Below are 11,102 nucleotides of genomic sequence, written 5' to 3' on the forward strand. Positions count from 1 at the left end.
ACTCTGTGGGCAGCCAGGGCTTTCTGTGCTGGCACCTTTTCCCTTCGAGGAATTCTCATTTGTAACGAGTTTGGATCGGGTGGCTGGCAATGGTGGGCGGGACTGACGAAAGGGGGGACAGCAGCCCTGTTTCCCAGGGCAGAAAGCTTGTGAGGTTTGGCTTTCAGGTGCAGTGTGTGGAGCACCCTGGGCACTCTGTGGGCAGCCAGGGCTTTCTGTGCTGGCACCTTTTGCCTTCCAGGAATCCTCATTGGTATCGGGACTTGGGGGGCGAGCCGGCAATGGTGGGGGGGGCTGACGAAAGGGGGGACAGCAGCCCTGTTTCCCAGGACAGAAAGCTTGTGAGCTTTGGCTTTCAGGTGCAGTGTGTGGCGCAGCCTGTGCACTCTGTGGGCAGCCAGGGCTTTCTGTGCTGGCACCTTTTTCATTCGAGGAATCTTCATTTGTAACGGGTTTGGATCGGGTGGCCGGCAGTGGTGGGCGGGGCTGACGAAAGGGGGGACAGCAGCCCTGTTTCCCAGGACAGAAAGCTTGTGAGGTTTGGCTTTCAGGTGCAGTGTGTGGTGCTGCCTGGGAAGTCTGTGGGCAGCCAGGGCTTTCTGTGCTGGCACGTTTTCCCTTCGAGGAATCCTCATTTATAACGCGTTTGGATCAGGTGTCCGGCAGTGGTGGGCGGGGCTGACGAAAGGGGGGACAGCAGCCCTGTTTCCCAGGACAGAAAGCTTGTGAGCTTTGGCTTTCAGGTGCAGTGTGTGGCGCAGCCTGGGCAGTCCGTGTGCAGCCAGGGCTTACTGTGCTGGCACCTTTTGCCTTCCAGGAATCCTCATTGGTATCGGGACTTGGGGGGCGAGCCGGCAATGGTGGGCGGGGCTGACGAAAGGGGGGACAGCAGCCCTGTTTCCCAGGACAGAAAGCTTGTGAGGTTTGGCTTTCAGGTGCAGTGTGTGGTGCTGCCTGGACAGTCTGTGGGCAGCCAGGGCTTTCTGTGCTGGCACCTTTTCCCTTCGAGGAATCCTCATTTGTAACGCGTTTGGATCAGGTGTCCGGCAGTGGTGGGCGGGGCTGACGAAAGGGGGGGACAGCAGCCCTGTTTCCCAGGACAGAAAGGTTGTGAGGTTTGGCTTTCAGGTGCAGTGTGTGGAGCACCCTGGGTACTCTGTGGGCAGCCAGGGCTTTCTGTGCTGGCACCTTTTCCCTTCGAGGAATCCTCATTTGTAACGGGTTTGGATCGGGTGTCCAGCAGTGGTGGGCGGGGCTGACGAAAGGGGGGACAGCAGCCCTGTTTTCCAGGACAGAAAGCTTGTGAGGTTTGGCTTTCAGGTGCAGTGTGTGGCGCAGCCTGGGCACTCTGTGGGCAGGTAGGACTTTCTGTGCTGGCACATTTTGCCTTCCAGGAATCCTCATTGGTATCGGAACTTGGGGGGCGAGCCGGCAATGGTGGGCGGGGCTGACGAAAGGGGGGACAGCAGCCCTGTTTCCCAGGACAGAAAGCTTGTGAGGTTTGGCTTTCAGGTGCAGTGTGTAGCGCAGCCTGGGCAGTCCATGGGCAGCCAGGGCTTTCTGTGCTGGCACCTTTTCCCTTCGAGGAATCCTCATTTGTAACGGGTTTGGATCGGGTGTCCGGCAATGGTGGGCGGGGCTGACGAAAGGGGGGACAGCAACCCTGTTTCCCAGGACAGAAAGCTTGTGAGGTTTGGCTTTCAGGTGCAGTGTGTGGCGCAGCCTGTGCACTCTGTGGGCAGCCAGGGCTTTCTGTGCTGGCACCTTTTCCATTCGAGGAATCTTCATTTGTAACGGGTTTGGATCGGGTGGCCGGCAGTGGTGGGCGGGGCTGACGAAAGGGTGGACAGCAGCCCTGTTTCCCAGGACAGAAAGCTTGTGAGGTTTGGCTTTCAAGTGCAGTGTGTGGAGCACCCTGGGTACTCTGTGGGCAGCCAGGGCTTTCTGTGCTGGCACCTTTTCCATTCGAGGAATCCTCATTTGTAACGGGTTTGGATCGGGTGGCCGGCAGTGGTGGGCGGGGCTGACGAAAGGGGGGACAGCAGCCCTGTTTTCCATGACAGAAAGCTTGTGAGGTTTGGCTTTCAGGTGCAGTGTGTGGAGCAACCTGGGCAGTCGTGGGCAGGCAGGGCTTTCTGTGCTGGCACCTTTTCCCTTCGAGGAATCCTCATTTGTAATGGGTTTGGATCGGGTGTCCGGCAATGGTGGGCGGGACTGACGAAAGGGGGGACAGCAGCCCTGTTTCCCAGGACAGAAAGCTTGTGAGCTTTGGCTTTCAGGTGCAGTGTGTGGCGCAGCCTGGGCAGTCCGTGGGCAGGCAGGGCTTTCTGTGCTGGCACCTTTTGCCTTCCAGGAATCCTCATTGGTATCAGGACTTGGGGGGCGAGCCGGCAATGGTGGGCGGGGCTGACGAAAGGGGGGACAGCAGCCCTGTTTCCCAGGACAGAAAGCTTGTGAGGTTTGGCTTTCAGGTGCAGTGTGTGGTGCTGCCTGGGAAGTCTGTGGGCAGCCAGCGCTTTCTGTGCTGGCACCTTTTCCCTTCGAGGAATCCTCATTTGTAACGCGTTTGGATCAGGTGTCCGGCAGTGGTGGGCAGGGCTGACGAAAGGGGGGACAGCAGCCCTGTTTCCAGGACAGAAAGCTTGTGAGGTTTGGCTTTCAGGTGCAGTGTGTGGCGCAGCCTGGGCACTCTGTGGGCAGGCAGGGCTTTCTATGCTGGCACCTTTTCCCTTCGAGGAATCTTCATTTGTAACGGGTTTGGATCGGGTGTCCGGCAATGGTGGGCGGGACTGACGAAAGGGGGGACAGCAGCCCTGTTTCCCAGGACAGAAAGCTTGTGAGGTTTGGCTTTCAGGTGCAGTGTGTGGGGTGGCGCATCCTGGGGTACTCTGTGGGCACCAGGGCTTTCGTGCTGGCACGCTTTTCCCTCGAGGATCGTCATTGTAACAAGGTGTGGGATCGGTGGCGCGGCAGGGTGGGCGGGCTACGAAAGGGGGGACAGGCCCTGTTTCCCAGGACAGAACGCTGTGAGGTTGGGCTTTTCAGGTGCAGTGTTGGTGCGGCCCGTGGGAAGTAGGTGGGCAGCCAGGGCTTTCTGTGCTGGCACCTTTTCCATTCGAAGAATCCTCATTTGTAACGGGTTTGGATCAGTGTCCGGCAGTGGTGGGCGGGGCTGACGAAAGGGGGGACAGCAGCCCTGTTTCCCAGGACAGAAAGCTTGTGAGGTTTGGCTTTCAGGTGCAGTGTGTGGCGCAGCCTGGGCACTCTGTGGGCAGGCAGGGCTTTCTGTGCTGGCACCTTTTCCATTCGAAGAATCCTCATTTGTAACGGGTTTGGATCGGGTGTCCGGCAATGGTGGGCGGGGCTGACGAAAGGGGGGACAGCAGCCCTGTTTCCAGGACAGAAAGCTTGTGAGCTTTGGCTTTCAGGTGCAGTGTGTGGCGCGGCCTGGGCACTCTGTGGGCAGCCAGGGCTTTCTGTGCTGGCACCTTTTCCCTTTGAGGAATCCTCATTTGTAAAGGGTTTGGATCGGGTGGCCGGCAATGGTGGGCGGGGCTGACGAAAGGGGGGACAGCAGCCCTGTTTCCCAGGACAGAAAGCTTGTGAGGTTTGGCTTTCAGGTGCAGTGTGTGGCGCAGCCTGGGCAGTCCGTGGGCAGGCAGGGCTTTCTGTGCTGGCACCTTTTCCCTTCGAGGAATCCTCATTTGTAACGGGTTGGGATCGGGTGTCCGGCAATGGTGGGCGGGGCTGACGAAAGGGGGGACAGCAGCCCTGTTTCCCAGGACAGAAAGCTTGTGAGGTTTGGCTTTCAGGTGCAGTGTGTGGCGCAGCCTGGGCACTCTGTGGGCAGGCAGGGCTTTCTGTGCTGGCACATTTTGCCTTCCAGGAATCCTCATTGGTATCGGAACTTGGGGGGGGAGGACGGCACTGGTGGGCGGGCTGCGAACGCAAGTGGGACAGACGCCTTGTTTCAGGAAGGAAAGCCTGTGAGGTTGGCTTTCAGTGCAGTGTGTTGCGCCCCCTGGGTACTCTGTGGGCCGCCAGGGTTTTGTGCTGGCCCCTTTTCCATTCGAGGAATCCTCATTTGTAACGGGTTTGGATCAGGTGTCCGGCAGTGGTGGGCGGGGCTGACGAAAGGGGGGACAGCAGCCCTGTTTCCCAGGACAGAAAGCTTGTGAGCTTTGGCTTTCAGGTGCAGTGTGTGGAGCACCCTGTGCACTCTGTGGGCAGGCAGGGCTTTCTGTGCTGGCACCTTTTCCATTCGAGGAATCCTCATTTGTAACGCGTTTGGATCAGGTGTCCGGCAGTGGTGGGCGGGGCTGACGAAAGGGGGGACAGCAGCCCTGTTTTCCAGGACAGAAAGCTTGTGAGGTTTGGCTTTCAGGTGCAGTGTGTGTAGCACCCTGGGTTCTCGGTGGGCAGCCAGGGCTTTCTGTGCTGGCACCTTTTCCCTTCGAGGAATTCTCATTTGTAACGGGTTTGGATCGGGTGGCCGGCAATGGTGGGCGGGGCTGACGAAAGGGGGGACAGCAGCCCTGTTTCCCAGGACAGAAAGCTTGTGAGGTTTGGCTTTCAGGTGCAGTGTGTGGCGCACCCTGGGCACTCTGTGGGCAGCCAGGGCTTTCTGTGCTGGCACCTTTTCCCTTCGAGGAATCCTCATTTGTAATGGGTTTGGATCGGGTGTCCGGCAATGGTGGGCGGGACTGACGAAAGGGGGGACAGCAGCCCTGTTTCCCAGGACAGAAAGCTTGTGAGCTTTGGCTTTCAGGTGCAGTGTGTGGCGCAGCCTGGGCACTCTGTGGGCAGGTAGGGCTTTCTGTGCTGGCACCTTTTGCCTTCCAGGAATCCTCATTGGTATCGGAACTTGGGGGGCGAGCCGGCAATGGTGGGCGGGGCTGACGAAAGGGGGGACAGCAGCCCTGTTTCCCAGGACAGAAAGCTTGTGTGGTTTGGCTTTCAGGTGCAGTGTGTGGTGCAGCCTGGGCACTCTGTGGGCAGGCAGGGCTTTCTGTGCTGGCACCTTTTCCCTTCGAGGAATCTTCATTTGTAACGGGTTTGGATCCGGTGGCCGGCAATGGTGGGCGGGGCTGACGAAAGGGGGGACAGCAGCCCTGTTTCCCAGGACAGAAAGCTTGTGAGCTTTGGCTTTCAGGTGCAGTGTGTGGCGCAGCCTGGGTACTCTGTGGGCAGGCAGGGCTTTCTGTGCTGGCACCTTTTCCCTGCGAGGAATCCTCATTTGTAACGCGTTTGGATCAGGTGTCCGACAGTGGTGGGCGGGGCTGACGAAAGGGGGGACAGCAGCCCTGTTTCCCAGGACAGAAAGCTTGTGAGGTTTGGCTTTCAGGTGCAGTGTGTGGTGCTGCCTGGAAAGTCTGTGGGCAGCCAGGGCTTTCTGTGCTGGCACCTTTTGCCTTCCAGGAATCCTCATTGGTATCGGAACTTGGGGGGCGAGCCGGCAATGGTGGGCGGGGCTGACGAAAGGGGGGACAGCAGCCCTGTTTCCCAGGACAGAAAGCTTGTGAGGTTTGGCTTTCAGGTGCAGTGTGTGGCGCAGCCTGGGCAGTCCGTGTGCAGCCAGGGCTTTCTGTGCTGGCACCTTTTCCCTTCGAGGAATGCTCTTTTGTATCGGTTTTGGGGGAGGCGATCCGGCAATGGTGGGCGGGGCTGACGAAAGGGGGGACAGCAGCCCTGTTTCTCAGGACAGAAAGCTTGTGAGGTTTGGCTTTCAGGTGCAGTGTGTGGCGCAGCCTGGGCAGTCCGTGTGCAGCCAGGGCTTTCTGTGCTGGCACCTTTTCCCTTCGAGGAATCCTCATTTGTAACGGGTTTGGATCGGGTGTCCGGCACTGGTGGGCGGGGCTGACGAAAGGGGGGACAGCAGCCCTGTTTCCCAGGACAGAAAGCTTGTGAGGTTTGGCTTTCAGGTGCAGTGTGTGGCGCAGCCTGGGCAGTCCGTGGGCAGGCAGGGCTTTCTGTGCTGGCACCTTTTCCCTTCCAGGAATCCTCATTGGTATCGGGACTTGGGGGCCTAGCCGGCAATGGTGGGTGGGGCTGACGAAAGGGGGGACAGCAGCCCTGTTTCCCAGGACAGAAAGCTTGTGAGGTTTGGCTTTCAGGTGCAGTGTGTGGCGCAGCCTGGGCAGTCCGTGTGCAGCCAGGGCTTTCTGTGCTGGCACCTTTTGCCTTCGCGACTCCTCCTTTGAACGGGTTTGGATCGGGAATTGGGGGCGAGACGGCAATGGGTGGGCGGGGGGCCGCGGGGCTGACGAAAAGGGGGGACAGCAGCCCTGTTTTCCTAGGACAGAATGCTTGTTGAGGTTTGGCTGTCAGGTGCAGTGTGTGGCGCGCCTGGGCAGTCCGTGTTGCCAGCCAGGGCTTCTGTGCTGGCACCTTTTCCTCCGGGGAATCCTTCATTGATAAAGGGTTTGGATCCGGGTGGCGGCAATGGTGGGCTGGGCTGCCGAAAAGGGGGGACCAGCAGCCCTGTTTCCCAGGACAGAAAGCTTGTGAGCTTTGGCTTTCAGGTGCAGTGTGTGGCGCAGCCTGGGCAGTCCGTGGGCAGGCAGGGCTTTCTGTGCTGGCACCTTTTGCCTTCCAGGAATCCTCGTTTGGATCGGGTTTGGACCATGGCACAGGGGAAATGAGGGAACACACTAAAAACTTCGTCCAAAAAGTATAATAAGAAAAAAGAATCCCCAAACTGTCCAGGTGAATTCCCTGATGGAGGCAACCCCACTGCAGAGGAAGGGCATGTGCTGCCGCTTGGTCCTTGTGTAACCAAAGTTCTCGTTGGTGAAGTCGAGAGGATTTTGTGATGGTGCTGAGACCTTAAATGCCAAATTTTAGCATCTGTTCCCACAAAGGAGCCGTCACCTCCGTACCTCCCCCGCTCACTCTCAAGGGGTCTTCGCTTCCGTTTCCATGAAAGCTGTGTTGTATGTCACAGGAACGCAGCTGAAACCTGCTCTGAAAAGGCTGCAGAGACGTGGGAAAAGGCCTGAAGAGGAGCAGTTCAATCCAAATTGGGTATTTCGTAGGAAAAGCCTGGGTGGGCGCTTCAGGGAATAGGTGTGGAGGCTGACCCAAAGCCCTCTGAGATCAGAGTCGGCCGCCAACAACGACCTTCCCCTCACAAATCCAAGGTCCCAGCTCCCGGTGGGACCCCTGACGGCCACCAGCCACAGCCAGCTTTGTCCCAGCTCCGGGAACACGGTGGCCACCAGCCTCTGGCCTGCTGATACACCTTTGTATTTGGATTTTGATTTTGAATCAACAGCACTTTCAGCTACTTTTATTATTGTTTTTAATTCTCCTAGGTCTGTATTTGCTTTGGAGGAGGGAATGAAAACTTGGGATGAAATGAAGTGGATCAGGATGGTGGAACAAAAAGGAAAAAAGCAGAAAACCTTTCAAATCTTATTCAAGTTATTTTTTTTTCCCAGTAATAGAAACCATGAAATTCCTTATAACATTATAGTATTTTACAGTTTTATGAAGCTTTCTATTGTGACTTTTATGGAATCAAAAGATGATGAGATATTTTAGCATTTCTATTTTTCAAAATTAAATGTCTACTGAAAATAAAGTAGCTTTATGCATTTATAGGAGAGCTCATGTCCATTTTTGCTCCTTCTGTGTCGAGTCTTGTCTGATTGAATTGAGATCTGAGGATCACTGTGGTGGTATGGGGGAGTGGCTGGAAATTTGGAAGCAGGCGTCCTTGGTTCGCCTGGATTGCCAAGGAGCAGCATGGAGATGAGCCCACTGGTGCCAGGGGTGTCACCTCCTTCAGGAAGCAGGCGGTGGGTGCAGGGGAGATGCAGCAGGTGGAGACCATGGAGAGGAAGGTCCTGGTGGAGCCCAGGAGCACAGGCAGGGGCGCCTGGCTGTAGCTGCTGGCGTACTCGTACAGATACCTGCGGCAGGGGCGGGATGAGGAGAGCCGGCACTCGGGGATCGGGAGCAGGAGCTGCGGGATTTAGGGGCGTTGGGGCCGCCCGGGGATGGGAGCCCTCTCCAGCTACCGGGAACGGCGAGTCCGCACTGCAGGACTTGAGCGACAGGGCCGAGGACTGCGGGAGGGACAAGTGGTTATGGCCACCCACGACACACTCTCTCATCCCGGCCGTGGTTTGGGGTCTATCCCCCGCTTTTGGGTCGCGCCCGGGGCTGCAGTCCCGGCCGTGCCCACCGGGGTCACCGCTCTCCCGTGCCGCGGCACAGCCCCGGCTCCCCCGGCCCGAGCGGGACCGTGTCCCGTTCCCTGGGGGGGTCCCAGCCCCGCTATGGCCGCAGCGGTCCCGATCCCAGCCCCAATCCCACCTCGGTCCTCCCGCCGCGGGGCCCCCACTCCGCCTGCCGGGCGAGAGGCGGCACTGGCCAGGACCTGCAGCGGGCACGGGCGGGACCCGGGAACGAGCCCCGGGAACAAACCCCCGAGCACGGACCCCCGGCAACGAGCCCCTGGACTTAAGAGTAAGGGGTTGGAAATCCTCAAAAGCTCAGTGATGACAGAACAGTGTCACTGCCTTTATCAGCTCATCTCTAAATTCAACATGGCACAAGAAGCTGTGCAGAAATACCCATCTCAACAAAGATCTCCCAGAGCAGTCCGAATCCAAGGGAGCTTCACTTCAACTGTGCACAAGCACCACTCCTGCTCACCTCCGTGCTGTGTTTGACAGAGTCTGACAGAACATTCCTTTGGGGAACGTGCTGGTTCCTGCTCACGAGGAGGCTGATCCATCAGACTTACTGCCTGAGGTACAAAACACTCTCCAGAATAATCGCCCCAACAACTGTATCAGATAGAAACACATCCTTAGAAATAACAATTGCGATGCCAAGGTTTCATGGTTTAAACTCTCTGACTCTCCCTCCAGAGTTCTCCTGGCAATGTAGGGATGGTGTTTAAGAGCAGCATAAGGAGAACTGACAGTCCCTGTCCCACACTTTCCAGGATAGCAACACTGCCAAACTGAGCTTGTAACATAGACACTCTCAGGATAATTTGTATCTCTCATTAAACGCTAATTCTTCATGAGAAGAATCAGGACAGAGAGGCTGATTTAACACCTAGAGGGATTCGTGGGCTACAATGAGGACACTGAACACGAGCCTGGTGCTCCTGCAAAGGGCAGGTATTGACCTGACAAGTGCCTCAGATCGATCTGTGACAAGAAGTGGGAGGTGGAGTTGTTACCAGAGTCGCTGTCCCTTCACACACAGTTAGTCATTGGCCTGCAGAAAAGAAGGGGGTTCCTGCCTGCTGCTCTCCCCTGTCCCTGCCCCGTTCCCTGGGAAAGTGCAGCTCTTGTCACTGCAGTGTAAAGGTGGGGAAAAGGCAGTGAGAGAAAGGCAGCCCAGCTTGGGGGGTGACCCTCCCTTCCTTCAGCTGCTGGGAAACGTGGCCGGGGGTCCCTCAGAGGCACTCCAGCTGAGGAGCTGCACCACTGCCAGAGGGACTTGGCAGGGACGGGGCAAGGGCAGCTCCTAAAATGCCCAGCTGGAGGAACGAGCCACCCCGGCCTCCGCACCGAGCCCCGGACAGGGCATTTGGGCTGCTGGGGAATGGCCCAGCAGGGAGGTTCTGCTCCTGCCAGCCCAGCTGTTGCTTCCAACCGCATAGGAGGGGGAGGTATTTTGTCAGGGCAGTCGCTCATGGAATGGGTTGCCTGGGGAGGTTGTTGTATCCCCATCCGTGGAATGTTTCAAAACATGACTGGATCCCTCCCTGAGCAGCCCGGTCCGATCCCATTGGTGACTGTGGCCTGAGCAGGAGGTCAGACTTAGAGACCTTGAACTGTCTCTTCTGACCCAGATTCCTCTACAGCAATTCTGGCTTCTTACAGTCCATGAGACCTGTTGGTTCCACAGTCTGCAGAGAAGCTCCTTTGCCCAGCAGGCAATCCTGGAATGGCCAGCCATCCATGGCAGAGATTCCCAGAGCTGCCATGTGCCCCAGCTGTCCCTGAGCCCCAGCTTTGGCCTCGGCACTGAAACGCTGCCAGGACCTGTCCCTGCTGTGCAGGTCCGTGGGGCTGCAGGACACGGTGTCACACGGCACACACGGCCACTGGGTCCTGCCAGCTCCTGCAGCCTGGGCTTCCTGATTGCCGGGGATTTTAGGGGCCACCTGTCTCCAGGGCTGGGCAGGGAAACAGAGATTTCCTGTGCCTGGGAGCAACGCAGGGCCTTGCCAAGGCAAGCGAATCGCCTGGGCTTCAGGTGCCCGTGTGCAATTCCATGTCCAGGGTGTCTCCCCCAGCAGCAGGTTCCTGTCCCCAGTTCCCGATCTCCCTCAGCGGAGCGGCCGGGGCGGGGCCGCGGGGACCGGCGGGCTGGGATTGGGCGGCGGCGCTCGAGCGCTGATTGGGCAGCGCTGCCGGCCCGCGGTATAAAGGGCCGGCGGGGGGGGTGGGGCCGGTTGTGTGTGTGAGGGCTGAGGGCGCGGCTCATTTTTTGGTGCTGCATTAATGCTTTTTGCTCGTTCTGTGTCAATTTGCAGCCTGGCTCGTGGTTTCCCCTGGTGCTGGGGAGTGGAGGCGAGTTGTGCTTCCTGCCGGGAGAGAGAAGGGCCTTGGGAAGCTGCTCCATGAGCCACAGCTGTGCCGAGCCCGGGAGTCTGTCCAGGTAAGAGCAGGGCTTATACTGCCCGTGAGGAGCTGGGTTCTGCTGCTGAAACATGCCCATGCCTTGAAATGCAAGGACAGGCAGAAGCTGGGAGGGACCCTGAGCACATTTGAAAAGCCCTTGACTGTGGGCAAAGGGTCCAGGAGAAATGATTCCTTTTTTTGCAGGGAGGCAGTTTGTGAGGGCAGGGGGGTTGCTGTGCTCTCTAGCAAAACTACTGCCCTTGGGATGTGCAGGGTGAGGAAATGTTGGCCCCGTGTGGGCTGGAGCAAAGGTGTGTGGGTGGCTGTGTGTGACAGCCGTGGGTGTGCTGGAAGGGGGTCCTGGTGCCATTGGAGCTGCCAGGGAGCCAAAAGGGGCACAGTTGTCTGAAAAAGGCAAAAGCTGTGTTGGTCTCTGTTGACACCTGCACAAAAGGAGATGCAAATTTGCATGGCAATGAGTGTTGGAAAATGTCCTGAGTAGGGATTAGG

General features: G+C 57.9%; 1 long non-coding RNA gene across 1 annotated transcript in view; it reads left to right on the forward strand.

Moving 5' to 3' along the window:
• Nucleotides 1–7,599, forward strand: part of LOC120324983 — a 35,679-nt gene extending 28,080 nt beyond the window's left edge. Inside the window, exon 2 of the long non-coding RNA XR_005566733.1 lies at nucleotides 7,314–7,599. This is a non-coding gene — a long non-coding RNA (uncharacterized LOC120324983). The remainder of the gene's footprint in view (nucleotides 1–7,313) is intronic.
• The last annotated feature ends 3,503 nt before the right edge of the window (nucleotides 7,600–11,102 follow it).

This window comes from Pipra filicauda, unplaced genomic scaffold (assembly GCF_003945595.2).
Source record: "Pipra filicauda isolate LSUMZ 115617 unplaced genomic scaffold, ASM394559v2 scaffold1279_size58734_pilon, whole genome shotgun sequence".
Classification (NCBI taxonomy): domain Eukaryota; kingdom Metazoa; phylum Chordata; class Aves; order Passeriformes; family Pipridae; genus Pipra; species Pipra filicauda.